General features: G+C 42.7%; 1 pseudogene; it reads left to right on the top strand.

Annotated features, from left to right (window-relative positions):
* The first annotated feature begins 454 nt into the window (after positions 1-454).
* LOC133040303 (intraflagellar transport-associated protein-like) lies at positions 455-1,188 on the top strand (annotated as a pseudogene).
* Positions 1,189-13,413: the final 12,225 nt, after the last annotated feature.

Here is a 13,413-nt window from a genome sequence, read left to right as displayed (position 1 = left end):
ACACTTCCTGGGCACTGCTGTCTGCCGGCCACGCAAGGCCCTTGACATAAGCTTGTGGAGCTTAGAAGAGCTCACCTCCCTAAATCGGCATACAACTCCATCCTCCAGACACTCATCACACTAACCTGAAACCATCTCTCTGGGGAGAAAGGCTGTGTCTCCTCCTTGAGTACCTGCAGCCCACGGCTGAGTTATGAACCACAACATAAAAGGCCCTCTGTGAAGTTTTATTATATTTATTTTTAAACATGAATATTTTAATCAAATTATTTCTAATAAAGAAAAAAGGGAAACCTAATGTTCATCAATAAGAGAACGAACATTGAGAATGTTCTAAAGAGCATTTAGAGGAGACAAGTCTCGCCGAGTAAAGACGCCAAAAATGAGAAGTGACTAGCTGGGAGTCAAGACAGAAAACTAGGAAATGGGAGATAAAGTGGCCTCATGAATAGGAATGCCTGCCCAGACACCAGAATTGGAGATGATGGATGAAGATTGGCTAGTTGAAGAAGTCTTGGATAAATTTGTTAATTGTCATGAGCAAACATATGAAGAATTTCTGAGAACGTTCACTCATCTTTCAAAAGATAATGTGACCAAAAGAGAAGCCTTTGGAACTAATTCTTCAGAAAACAATTTTACTTCAATAAAATTTACTCAGAGAAATGAACCAAATGATCACCATCTTAGCAATAAAGCCATGTTTCTTCGTACTTCATCACAATGTTCAGAAGAGGAGCAGATAATGATAGATGATGGCCAAAAAGCTGGCAGTTCCTTTCAAGGTGATCTGAATTGAGCAGGGGAGGTGAAGGTAGACAGTTTCCTTGATATAGAAGATTTAGACCTGGATGAAGAGATTAATCCCCAACTGAGCAAGGACGTGCCGCTGCTTCCAGGACAAGTGGAGCAGGAAGTGAGCTTGAGTGTTCCCTCTTACATTCCTTCTGTGGCCGGCCAGCCTCTCACCCCTGGAATGAAGTCCGGGCCCACCGTGAAAGGAGCAGAGGGAAGAAACAAAGGGAAGAGATCGTTGGAGACAAAGTTCAGCCCTTCTCGCTTGATGAAGAATTCGATTATGATGCGGTGGTTCTAACCCCCAAGTTCACCCCTGCAGAGATGAATGCCATCAAAGAGCTATCCAAGCAGAAGACAAAGAGCACAGACTTAGAGGAGCCCCATGACTGATCCACCCAGACCTCTTTACATTTATTTTTATTTTGTTCTTGCTTAAGCAACATGAAATTATAAGATGAATCTGTTGTAAAAAAAAAAATAAAGAGCATTTAGAATGCTCTTATTAATGAAATACTATGAAGCAGAAGAAAAAACAAAGAATAGGCTAGAAGTATTCCTAAGGATAAATCTCATAGATAAAATATTATATGAAAAAAGCAAGTTGCAAAAGAATAAATGCAATATAATAACATTTGAATGTAGCTTAAAATGTGCAAAATAAAACATATTTAGAGATGTTCACCTCTTTCTCATGGTTTCCCTTGATGGTTATCTAAGAAGGTAGGCCTTTGAATGCAGGTCTGTACCAACTCTCTTTCTGCCCTGCAGCTTCATGGCTGTGTGTGCTTGGGGAGCTTCCTCTCGGGGCTCTACTTTTCTAGTTGATGATAAAGCAGGCAGAATAACACAGAGGCAGCCACGGAGCTCTGAAAGTCCTCAGCCACAGCCCATCCAGGACCTGCCACCGTCTTTGACCCAAGGCCAGTGACTGAGTACCTGGTGCCTTTCCTGCCCAGCATGGGAGTCCTCCAGGGGGCTGTCTTTGCTGCGAGGGTCCTGTTGGGTTGGGAGCCAGTGGTCAGTTCTGTGCTGCTATTAGGGTCACTCTCTGCGAATCCCGCTTCCTCCCTGCTTTCTTTTTCCTGGTGTCAGATTCTTACCTGTCTTTTGGACTTTCCCCACTCAATCCTGCCTTCTCCCACCTGAAACTTTTACAGACACTACTCCCAATCTACCCCTCGTAACCCTACCTATTCTCAGTGTCTGCTTCCTGGAGGATCTAACGGACTCACATACCTACATAATAAGGGCACAGGATACAGTAGATGTAATTGTAACAGTCATCAAAGCTGATATTATTATTACTATTATTATTATTTCCCCTGATTAAGAAAAACCTGCAGCCCCTCTGATCAGGCGAACCTAGAGTGACAAGTACAAAGAATGTTAGTCCTCAGTCTGACCAGCAATTATCAGACAGAACAAATTCTCTGCATAGCTACAATGTACTGCAGATCATGGCTTGGGGCTGGAGAGCGGGGGCTGCTGAATCTCAAAGATCTTAGTTTTACAAATGCTCATATCCATTTCAATTGTTCTGCTCACAAAGGGTACAGGCACACACTTAGAGTGTGCAAAGCAGCTCAGGTTTCCTGAGGAATAAACGAATTTTAAAAAGAGGAATATTTCATACTTGACATGCTCGACACTTCCTTCCTGATGCCTAGTGGAGGGTGTCTTGGACAATCATTATACTTGTCAGGACTGGAAGACAATCAAATGCGAGCTGTGCTGCTCTGAGATTTAAGACCCTGTGGGATATTTTGCATACTGGTTATATTGCCACCTTTGGTGTTTTCACATTTATTGTCCCCCCAGGGCCATAAAAATGTCCTGCCTTTTATAGAGTGTGCAGATTCAGAGATCCCCTCTGACCCCCCTGGCCAACCCACCAGAGTTGGAAAGTTCTTGCTTTGTAACTGAAATGCTACCCTGCAATTAAATTGTCGGGCCTGGGCACCAGCATGTGAGAAGAGGGCTCCCTGCTCACCGCCCACAATCCAATTAAGTTTACTGAGAGGCCTTGGCATCAGGGAGCCCACTAGCTCCTAAGACAGCCCGTTTCATTCCTTTGTGTGTGTTAGTCCCATTTGACCATCTGACCCAGTTTGCCTTGCATTGTCCTTATTTGCCTATTATTGCAGTATAAATATTACTAGTACCTCTGTTCCCTCTTAGATATGGAGTAGAATCTTTAACAAAATATAGGCACGCATATCCACCCAGCATTCCACCGTTAACATACAAAATGGTGAAAGTTTGGAGTCATGAAGCAGATACAAGTTTATAGGAATGAGACTGCTTTAATTTATTCCTAATTATTTATTGCATGGTTCTGTAATGCTGCTATATAGGGTCCTCCAGTGAGTTTCATGAAGTCAAAAGAGCCACCATCTTGAATTTGATGAAGTACAGTCTTGCTCGAAGTCAAGGGTATGGCATGAATAACCACTTAGGGCTCTTTTGAGTTCCGTGAATGCATGAAATAGATCTGTGGGTGCTGATAAACTGCCAGAGTAATTAGTTTTTGAGGTTAAATGAATGTGATGGTGATAATTAAAATGATAAAAAGTCAATGCATGATAGTTATATTGTAGGCTAGGCATTGTTCTAAGTATTTTATACTTACATATTTAACTGATTTAGTCTTTACAACAACCTTATAAAACAGATACTATTATTATTGCCATTTTACAGATAAAGAAATCAAAGCACAAAGAGGTTCAATAGCTTCCCAGAGTCATAAGATTTTTAATATTGGCGTATAAAGCCTTGCTTTGTATCCTATTGTTTTGACAGGAAATGCTGGAACGATACAGGCAGGGTCTGCAGTCCTTGGGCTTTCCCTCTTGTTAACTTGGCCATCCTAGCTCCCTTTAGTCAGAGTGCACGTGTAATTTATCATCTAAACTAGGACAGTTTGGGGAATGGAAAGGAGTGTTAATAGCTATGCTGGAACAATAGGTGCAAATGGATTGGCAATGTCGACAACCCAGGTCTTTTGACCACCATACACTTGAAATCTGGCTTGAACTCTAGCTTAAATCTACTCTAACAACAAAATTTTAAGAGAAGGAGTTATACATGTCATCTGGGAATAACATGGATACATGTGAAACCAGAGGAAGAATTGTCTTAGAAAATAGTTTTGAAGAAGAGTGAGGACTTCTCCCTCTTTCCAAGTTAACACGTTAGCCTGCCATGGTTTCATGGATGTCATGGAAAACTGGTGGCCTCTGGGCTGGAGACAAAGAACTTTATTACTCATGGCACAGTGAGCAGCACAAGCTTGCTTATGTGATATTCTCTTGTCCCTCAAGTCCTGAGGTGAAGTGAAGGGGGCGGTGATGCCACGTGGCCCAGACAGGTGCTGCATGGAGACTGAGTTTGCTTCAGGACTGATGAAACTTGAGTTTAGGGAAACAAATCTTTTAGAATGGCGGCATGCAAATCCACCTGACCTTTGCCCTGGGCGAAGACATTGCTTTTATTCTCTGGGGGCAAATAAATCTGCCTTTTGCTCCTGAGGGAGACTCTAGTTTCCAAGTCTGTTTGTTCTACAAACATCTTTGAAAAGATAGTTGGTGCCTTGGGACTTCCCTGGTGGTCCAGTGGCTAAGACGTGGTGTTTCCAGGGCAGATGGTATGGGTTCGATCCCTGGTGCAGAAAGTTCTGCCTGTTGCATGGTTCAGCGAAAAAAAAAAAAAAAAAGAAAAGAAAAAAAATTGGGTGCCTCTGCTTACGGGATATGCAGAAACATTAGGGACCCGTGGAGAACTGTTTCCCAACACCATTGAGTGTCACAGCCTCAGAAATCTCTGCAGTGCCTTGGCTGGGATTTCTGTATCCAGTAGGGAATGGGCAGATGACTTCCAGGCTTCCTACCAAGTCAGGGATTCCGTGAGATTCTGGTTCTCTTCCTCTGATTTTAGGAAGGTCTGAGGTCAAGACAGGGGAAATGATGAGAAAAAATGACAGAGAAGTGCACAGTTGTTCTTTTTCCACTTGTTTCTTTTTTCTCTTTAAGACTGAACATTTTTTGGCAAACTGCTGTATCATTAATACTCTGCACAGTGGATGTTTTCTGCCAGAAATTCTACAGATGATTAATGTGAGGAGGGTAGACACCTGTTAGAATTATTATTTATAAATACAGTAAACATGCGTTTCCAACTATCAAAGTAATTTGCCATGATGATTCTAAAATATTTCAAAAATCAAGACAAAGTAAAATAATCACCCCATGGTGGCTCAGATGGTAAAGAATCTGCCTGCAATGGTGGGAGACCTGGGTTTGATCCCTGGGTTGGGAAGAGCCCCTGGAGTGGGGCATGGCAAACTACTCCTGTATTCTTGCCTGGAGAATTTCATGGACAGAGGAGCCTGGCAGGCTATAGTCTATGGGGTCACAAAGAGTCAGACACAACTGAATGACTAAGACAATGTTACCTCATGGCAACCACTGGTAAAATTTTGGTTTATAGTTTTTCAGGGTGTGTGTGTGTATATACATATAACCATAATTGTCATTGTAAAAACACAAATGTCAAACTCATTATTATTTTCATTGCTTTGGATAGTATAGGTAGTTGTCATAAACATAATTTTCAGAAGTTGGATAATATTACATTAAATGCAAACCTTTATTTACTGCTCTGCTGTTTGATCTTAAGTCTAATGTATAAGATCATTGGCTCTGGGATGTCTTATATCACCACCACTTCTAATTTTACAAAGTTGGATTTGCTAATTACCTCTCTGAGCCCCAATCCCTGCAACTGTAAAATGGGGACAATCATAGCCTTTTCATAGAGTTGATAGTGAAAACTAATGAGATTGAAATCATATTTATTAGTCCTTTAGCACAGTGCTTGATATGCTAACCTAAATGAAAAGTATTTAACACATGCTTATAATTATTATTACTATATGTAGTTCTTCTGCATTATAAACCATGGTTCAGCGAACATCATGTGTGATTTTTCAAGACTTAGGATGATTTCTTCAGAACAGATTCCCAGAAGTGCAATGACTGGGTTAGACATTTATGACTCTAGATTCGTGTTTGGAAGGTGACCATTCAATAATTGATCCCAGGTGGAGTGTGAGCTCTGTGGTGAGTGTGAGCTCTGTGGTCAGTGTGAAGGCAGAATAAATTCATGAATGAATGTTTTAATGTCATATAGGTCTTGTGGATGCACAGACAGCATAATTAGCCACTTTGCCTCTTGACTCTGAATCACCAGTGGAATGATGGACTCTCTAGGGGGCTCACAACTGCTGCCTCAATGGCCAAATGGCCAAATTTTGCTTCCAAATGTGTCGTGTTTTGTTGGCAAACTGTATAACAATGAAATTTGAATGTTTTTCTTTGGACATAGGCTCTTCCTTTCTGTTTTATTCTGTGATATGGCTTTGTATAGTGGGGTGATCCATGAGCCCCTGTGTCCTACAGAGCAAGTGCTCTATCTTATTGCCCAAGATGTTCCAGTGCTCATCCTGGAGCCTGGCATAGCAGAGGGTTTCTAAATATGGGCTGGCTGAAGGATCTTGGAGAAAGTGGCCCTGCTATACATGCACAGAATTTCCTGCCTCACTCTGAGGACCATGGTCAGGCAGTTTTTTCTTTCCAAGTCTCAGTTTTCTCATCTATAAAATAAAAGACTTTAACCAAATGTCCTAAAATATTTCCTCTGGTTTAAAAGTCTATGTGCCTGTTACATAATTATAATGATGAGTTCCTACTTTGTGCCAGGAGTTAAGAAACTTTACTGTTCCTTCAAGGAGTTTACTTTTAAGTTAGGAAATATATAATTGGCAATTATTTTACGTGCAGAAATGCCAAAAAATTTGGCACTGGGCGATACATGATTAAATCTCGAAAGAGCAGAGAGGATGTGTAGCCGGAGTGATTCAGTTGTACACTGAGCATCGACAGAGCACACGCAGTCTATGAGCCAGGTTCTGTCCTAGATATTAGACTGACCCATCGTCAAGGGAATGGGCCATGAGGCACTAGCTGGTATTCAAAACCAGCAGTGTAATCTTGGAAAAATTATTTAATACCCTTGAGTCTCACTTTGCATATATGTAAAATTGGAATTAAATAAAGATTTATGGAGGGAATTTGACTGTTTAGTCAGTTTGAAAAATATGCAGTGAATTGAAGGTTGAGAAACCAGTATAAGTTGCCATTATTGTAAACTTTGTTTGCCTGTTGATTTTTCACGCTCAGCATTGAAGGCTGTGGAGTGGGGCCTTTGGCGCTCTAGTCTTTGGTCTGGTGGTCCCTCTGAGTCCAGACTGGTCCTCCAATCCATACTGTAGTCAGAGTGAGCTCTCAACATCTCATCCGATCATGTCACTTCCTGCTAAAATCCCACAGGACATGTAATTGAAATATAGGAAGGGGCCCAGGGGCTTCAGTTTGATGTATAATGTTTTACATTTTCATCTAGGTAGTAGGTTCATAAATATTATTTATACCACTTATACTTTGTGTCTGCTGAAATTATTTTTTTCAATTAAAAATTCATGCAGAGGAAGTACCAAGGCCACCATGCTCATTGCCTTGTCCTGGCATCATGCAAGCTGTCTGGAAGGGGACACAGAATCCTCCAGGGTGGCAGGAACAGGAGGGCTCTGAATCAATTCTTTAGGTCATTTGAGACTTCAAGAATGTACTATTTTCTAGAAAGAAACCAAAACTGTGTTCATGAATTGGAGTCTTTCTTTTCCATACAGTGTTTGATGGTTTTCCCAGGGAGAAAGAAAAAGGTGGAAAAAAGTAGAAAAATACCCCAAATGCATGCAGTCACAGCAAAGGAGAAAAGGGTCCTCATTGCCCAACTTCAGTCTGAAATGTAGAGGAAGGTCCTAATTGTCTCGTACGCCCCAGGGCCCTTTCTAATTTATAGAGGGAAGGGCCCAGGAGGTAAATCTCGATGTCATTTTCTAAGCCTCCTAAAATGAGCCCATTAAACTACTGGCTCATGAATGGAGGCGTTTTTCCCAGGGTTGGAGCCCCCCACCCTCCTCCTATTCCCAGTATCACCCAAGTCACCGCCACTCTAAGAGGCTGAGTGGCACATCTGACAATGCAGCATTCAGGAAGGCCTTTCTGGATGGGGTAGGAAGACTGTTTTATGCCCTGTTAATTACTGCAACAATTTATAAAATTCATGACAAACATAAAGCCCTTACAGAGATTGTATTTCAAATGGTATTTACCTGTAACAGAATGACCTTTGTTTGTAATTCCTGGATTTATGAGCTGTTGCACAACAAAATGGACCCACCCCTTGTCCCCATGGTGGGCACTGGCTGCAGGATCTTGAATGGGCCACGGAGATGGAAACCTACCCAGGCTTGAACTTAGACACTACCATCCCAGATTGACTTCCAGCCCTTGGCACTTCTCATTTTCATGGCCTGTGAACTTGGGAGAAGGGAGGTTGGACCTGGACAGGTAAATTTTCTTGCAGAGAATCTCCATGTCTAAATCTGGAAGGATCTTGGGCATGAGCTAGTCCAATTGTTTATCCATCATAGGAGTCCTCCCTACAGTTTCTCTACATCTGTTTGCACACTCCAGTGACAGGGAGCTCCTTACCTGAAAAAGCACCCTAGGTGATTGCCTTTGGTTTCTAGTCTTGTCCCGTTCTTTTTCTCCCCAACCTTCCCTTGACCATAAGAGTGATTTTCCTAAAGCTCACACCTAATCTAATGGTCCTGCTTGAAATCCCTCAATGGATTCCCTTCGCTTTGGAGATAAGTCCCAACTGTGTAACAAAGCCTGCAATTTCCTGCCTGGAGTGGTCCCTGTCTTCTTGTCTACCTCCATCCTCTTGTCATCCCTTTTTCAGCAAAGCCAAGTGAGTTTCAGTTAAACACTTGCATTAAAAGCTCACGATAAGAACCATAAAACAAAGAGACCAAGGACTTAACTTTGGGGCAGCAAGTGAGAGTGTGTTTGTGGAGCTGGGATGGTGCCTTCTCCAGTGTCCAGTGTCCAGAGATCAGAGGCCTGCAGAGGGAAGAGAGGATGCTGACAGCTCCAGAGATGAGAGGGAAGGAAGACCCTGGCAGGAAAGGGCAAAAGTGGAGGAGGATCAGAGTCCCGAGGGCCGGAGAAAGACCTGCAGTTCTGTCTCTCAGTGACTCCAAGCCTTTGGCGGGTACAGTGTGGAAAGGAGCCGTCTCCTCTCCCCTGCCCCGCCCTTGAGGCTGAGAAGAAGGACCTCTGCTCTCCTTTTCTTTGCACAGCAGGGCTGGCTTTCAGTGAATTTCCAGTACCTCAGGGAAGACTGTCCATCTCTACAAAGGTGCTAACTTTATGAGTCTTGGACACAGAGTCACTTTCATTTTCTCCTCAGTGTCAGAATATGTGTCCTCTGTGAGATAATGCAGGAGGGATTCTACCTTGCATCCTCTGAAGCTGAGGGCTGTTTATTGAGCAGTTAAAACCTGGGGAGACTGTGTACTTGAACTTTCCAAAGTTCTGGTTTTAATGCTCACGTGCTTTCTTTTAAGGGAAGAATTGTTTTACATAGACATCTAAAGAAAAGAGCATGAACCTCAGTCCATCAGATTTCAGCTGTTCTGCTTACTAGATGTGTGGCCATAGTCACAACACTTCCTCCGTCTTTGTCTTGGCTATAGTTTTGGGAAAAAAAATCAAGTCATTGCTTGGAAGGGCTTTTGGAGACAATCAAGTCTTTAGGAAGCATAGACTTGATTCTATTGTTTTCTCGTCTATTTTGATAGACTTCACAGTAACACCTACTTCTCAGATTTGCTCTGTGTAGAATGAAAATAATCTGTTATTATAAACATTATAAGGATGAGGTTTCTGCATTTTCCTTTTCCATTAAACCACATTGTAAAGAGAAGTGGGAAGAGAAGTTCCAATTTGTCTAAGTTGAGGTGTGGGAAAGGGGGTGTTAGAATATTTTTAGCTGTAAGTAACAGAAGACCTAACTCAAATGGCTTAATGGAAAGAAAATATGTCTTCTTATGTTTTGGAACATTAGAACTATGGGGGGTTCTGGGGTTAGGAAACTGAATTGTTTGAGAATGTTGTCAAAGATCCCAAGCTGAGTCTCAGTGGCCCCAGCAACACACCCTCATGTTTCCTTGTCCTCTCTCTTAAACCCAGAGTGTATGAGAGCAAGGAAGGAGCAGGCACTGGCTATGGGTAGACTTCCAGCAGCATCTGCCCCAGAAGGGAACCCATATACACCACACACCCAGCAGGAGAGCAGGTTGGTTCAAGCTCATGATGATTTCAAAAGTAGCTCAGCCTTTGTAAAGACACACCCCGTCTTTGAATAGACAAGGAGAAAGATAGCATTTTGAGACCCAACTTACCTTGGGTTCAAATTTAGCCCCATCAGGACCAGACATGAGAGCCTGGGCAGATACTGGATGGCCATGCAGTTTAGTCAGTCAAGGGCACGCGGATCAGAACCGTGAGGTACCCCTAAAGACCCACCCACAAGAATGACTAAAATTAAAGACACTTTAATTTTAGAATTTGGAACAACTGAAACATTGCTGGTGAGAGTGTAAATTGATATATTCTCTATGACTGATCCAGCATTCTGTTTCTGGTTATAGGTCTAACAGCAGCAAGTGGCTATGTCCATCAAAAGACAGCTATAAGAATATTTATAGCAGCATTATTTATAATAGTGCTAACTGGAATCCACCCAGAGGTCCATCAACAGGAGAATGGAGAAATGCATGAAGAATGATGGATACGGTCATGTGCTGCTCAGATTCCCCTTCAAGGCGGGACTTGCTGCCCTCGCTTTTGCCAGCGTCACTGGCAGACAACGTTCAGGCTGTCAGCCTCTTCCAGCATTGCCTTGGCTGTCTAAAACCACCTTGCCCAAGGCTGCCCTTTCTGGGGGTGGCACTTATCCACACATCCATGCCACTAAGATCATTTTTAGCTTTAGGTCACCTTGTGAGGTTGGCTGAGAGAGTGCTCAGGTCTGCACAGAGTTCTGGAATTCTCCCTCTTGCTAATCCTATTCCTGTCCTTCCTTTCCACAGCTGTCATCCCAAGAGCACGTCCTAGTGATGATACTGAATGCTAATCTTTGTCTCAGAGTTGGTGTCATAGATACCAAAGCTGCAGCATATGAATGAATTCACGCAATAAAACACCATGCAGCAATAAAAAGAATAAACTATGACAGAGGCAACCTGTGAATGTTGGGTGAGGAAAGCCAGCTATGAAAGGGAACAGACTATAGGATTCCATTTGAATAAAAGCAAAGGACAGCAAAATAGCTTGATAAAAGAGGTGAAAGAGGTCAGAATAATGGTGACCTTGGTGTTAGATACCCTTGTGTGGTATTGGAAATAGTCTATATCTTGATTCATAAGGTGGTTATACACAACACACATTTATAAATATATATGTTTATATCAAATGAGCATTTTATTGAACTACACACTTTGATTTGTGTACTTTATTGCATTGCTTTACTTCAATAAAATTAAAAAATAAAATAATAAAAAAGACTGTATTGAAATTGTCTCTGCTTCCTGAATTCCCTAATGGCTCAGACAGTAAAGAATCTGCCTGCCATGCAGGAGACACAGGAGACATGGGTTCGATCCCTGAGTCGGAAAGATGCCCTGGAGAAGGGAATGTCATCCCACTCCAGTATTCTTGCCTGGGTTAGGCAGAGAAGCCTGGTGGGCTACAGTCCATGGGATCACAAAGAGTTGGACATGACTGAGGAGACTAACACACACACTGCCTCCTGCTAATCTGCAGCTCTCTGAGTGCAGAGACTCTGACTGCCCCAGAGTGGGTGTTTAGTAAACTTGAAGGAAATCCAGCCAAATAGCAAACCATAATTCACAGGCATACAGTGTAAATCCAATGAGATAACTGGTGGAAAGATGCTTTGTAAACTGTAAAACTTCTGTGTAAGAGTTAGGACCCAGCTTCTGAATTTGGACAAACAGGTAAAAAATAAGCTCCCCAGCTATGACCTTGGGGACATCACTAAGCATCTTTGTTCCTCAGTTTTTCTTTTAATCTTAGTAAAATGGGGTAAGAAAATGTACCTACCTTGTGGGGTGACTAGGGCAATTGAGATACTCTGAGTTACTTAGACTAGCGACTGACATGCAAGTTCTCAAAGGCTAATAGCATTATCTATAAAAAATTTTCCTGGGGTAGCCTCTCTCTGGTAAAGTTTCCTCTCCTTTCCTTCCCCAACTCCTTACTTCTCTGGAACTCTCTAGCATCCTGGGATCCAGTCATTTATGACCTTAAAGAAATGAGCTTCCCCAAAGCGAAACCTCCTACAGAGAAGATTACCCCCTGAGGCAGCCCCACCCTCCTGAAGTCAGGCTCTTTGAGCATCATTTTTTCCACCAGAGGAGGAAAAGAGGTGCTAATGGACTCCTTGTGAAAGATCTGGGCTTCTGCACCTGGTCAACCTTGGCCGGGGGAGGGGGGTTGCTGCAAATGGTGAGAGGCTGGATGGGGGCTTACCTGTGGAAATCTTCTCCATCACTGTTGAGACCTTGAGGGCAGAACATGATCCCAGATTAGGCTCCTTCTCCCTACAGGCTGGGCTGGAACAAGTGGCCAAAGATGGAGCTGGATTCTGACTAAGAGCCCAACAGCAGGGGTGATGTGGACAGAAGGAGCACTAGTCAAAGCTGGACCCCCAGCTCTCTCCATAACTAGCTGTGTGACCTCAGCTTTTCACTTATCAGTAAAACAAGAGATGGGACTAGAGAATCTGTAAGGGCTCATTCAGCTCTGAAGTTTGGAATTCTAAGAAGTGGAGTTTGGTGCAGTAGGCTCCGATGAAATGAAATTTGAAAATCCAGCTCTGTCAGTTTGGCAATTCTGTATTCTTGGACAAAGGGTTATCACTCTTTGTCCCTTTGAGTTTCATCTGTGACAAGGGGGTAATAGAAGTGTACCCTGATAGAGATGGTTAATTTTATGTGGCAACTTGATTGGGCCACAGATGGCCAGATATTTAGTGAAACATTATACTGTCTGTGGGTGTTTTGGATGAGATTAACATTTATTTTTATTTTTTTTTAAATTTTTTTATTATTATTATTATTTTTTTTCCAGTGGGTTTTAAATTGGTGCACTTAGTGATTTTCATGGATGAGGCAGCAGTGAGCAGTGGTGTGAAGTGAGATCTTAATTCTGTCTAGGAGCTGAACCTGGGTAGCCTCGGGGCTCAGACGGTAAAGATCTGGCCTGATGTGCAGGAGACCTGAGTTCAATCCCTGGGCCAGGAAGATCCCCTGCAGAAGGGAATGGCTAGCACTTCAGTATTCCTGCCTGGAGAATCACATGGACTGAAGAGCCTATGGGCTACAGTCCATGGGGTTGCAGAGTTGAACATGACTGAGCAACAAACACTTTCACTTTCAGCCTGGATGAAAACCAGGAACCCTAGCCACCAAAGCAGCAAGGGTTAGAGGTTGGAAGCTATTTTTCCCTGGATCTTTGCTCTCAGTGAAAAATGCATTTGTCACAGAGGCAAAATGTGTAAATGCCAATACAAAGTTTATTTCTAGAGACATAGCTCAACAACAAGTGGGAGAGCACACAGAGA

The sequence above is a fragment of the Dama dama genome, chromosome 20 (genome assembly GCF_033118175.1).
Source record: "Dama dama isolate Ldn47 chromosome 20, ASM3311817v1, whole genome shotgun sequence".
NCBI lineage: Eukaryota > Metazoa > Chordata > Mammalia > Artiodactyla > Cervidae > Dama > Dama dama.
The sequence above is the reverse complement of the archived record's forward strand: the minus strand, read 5'-3'. Positions and strand labels throughout refer to the sequence as shown.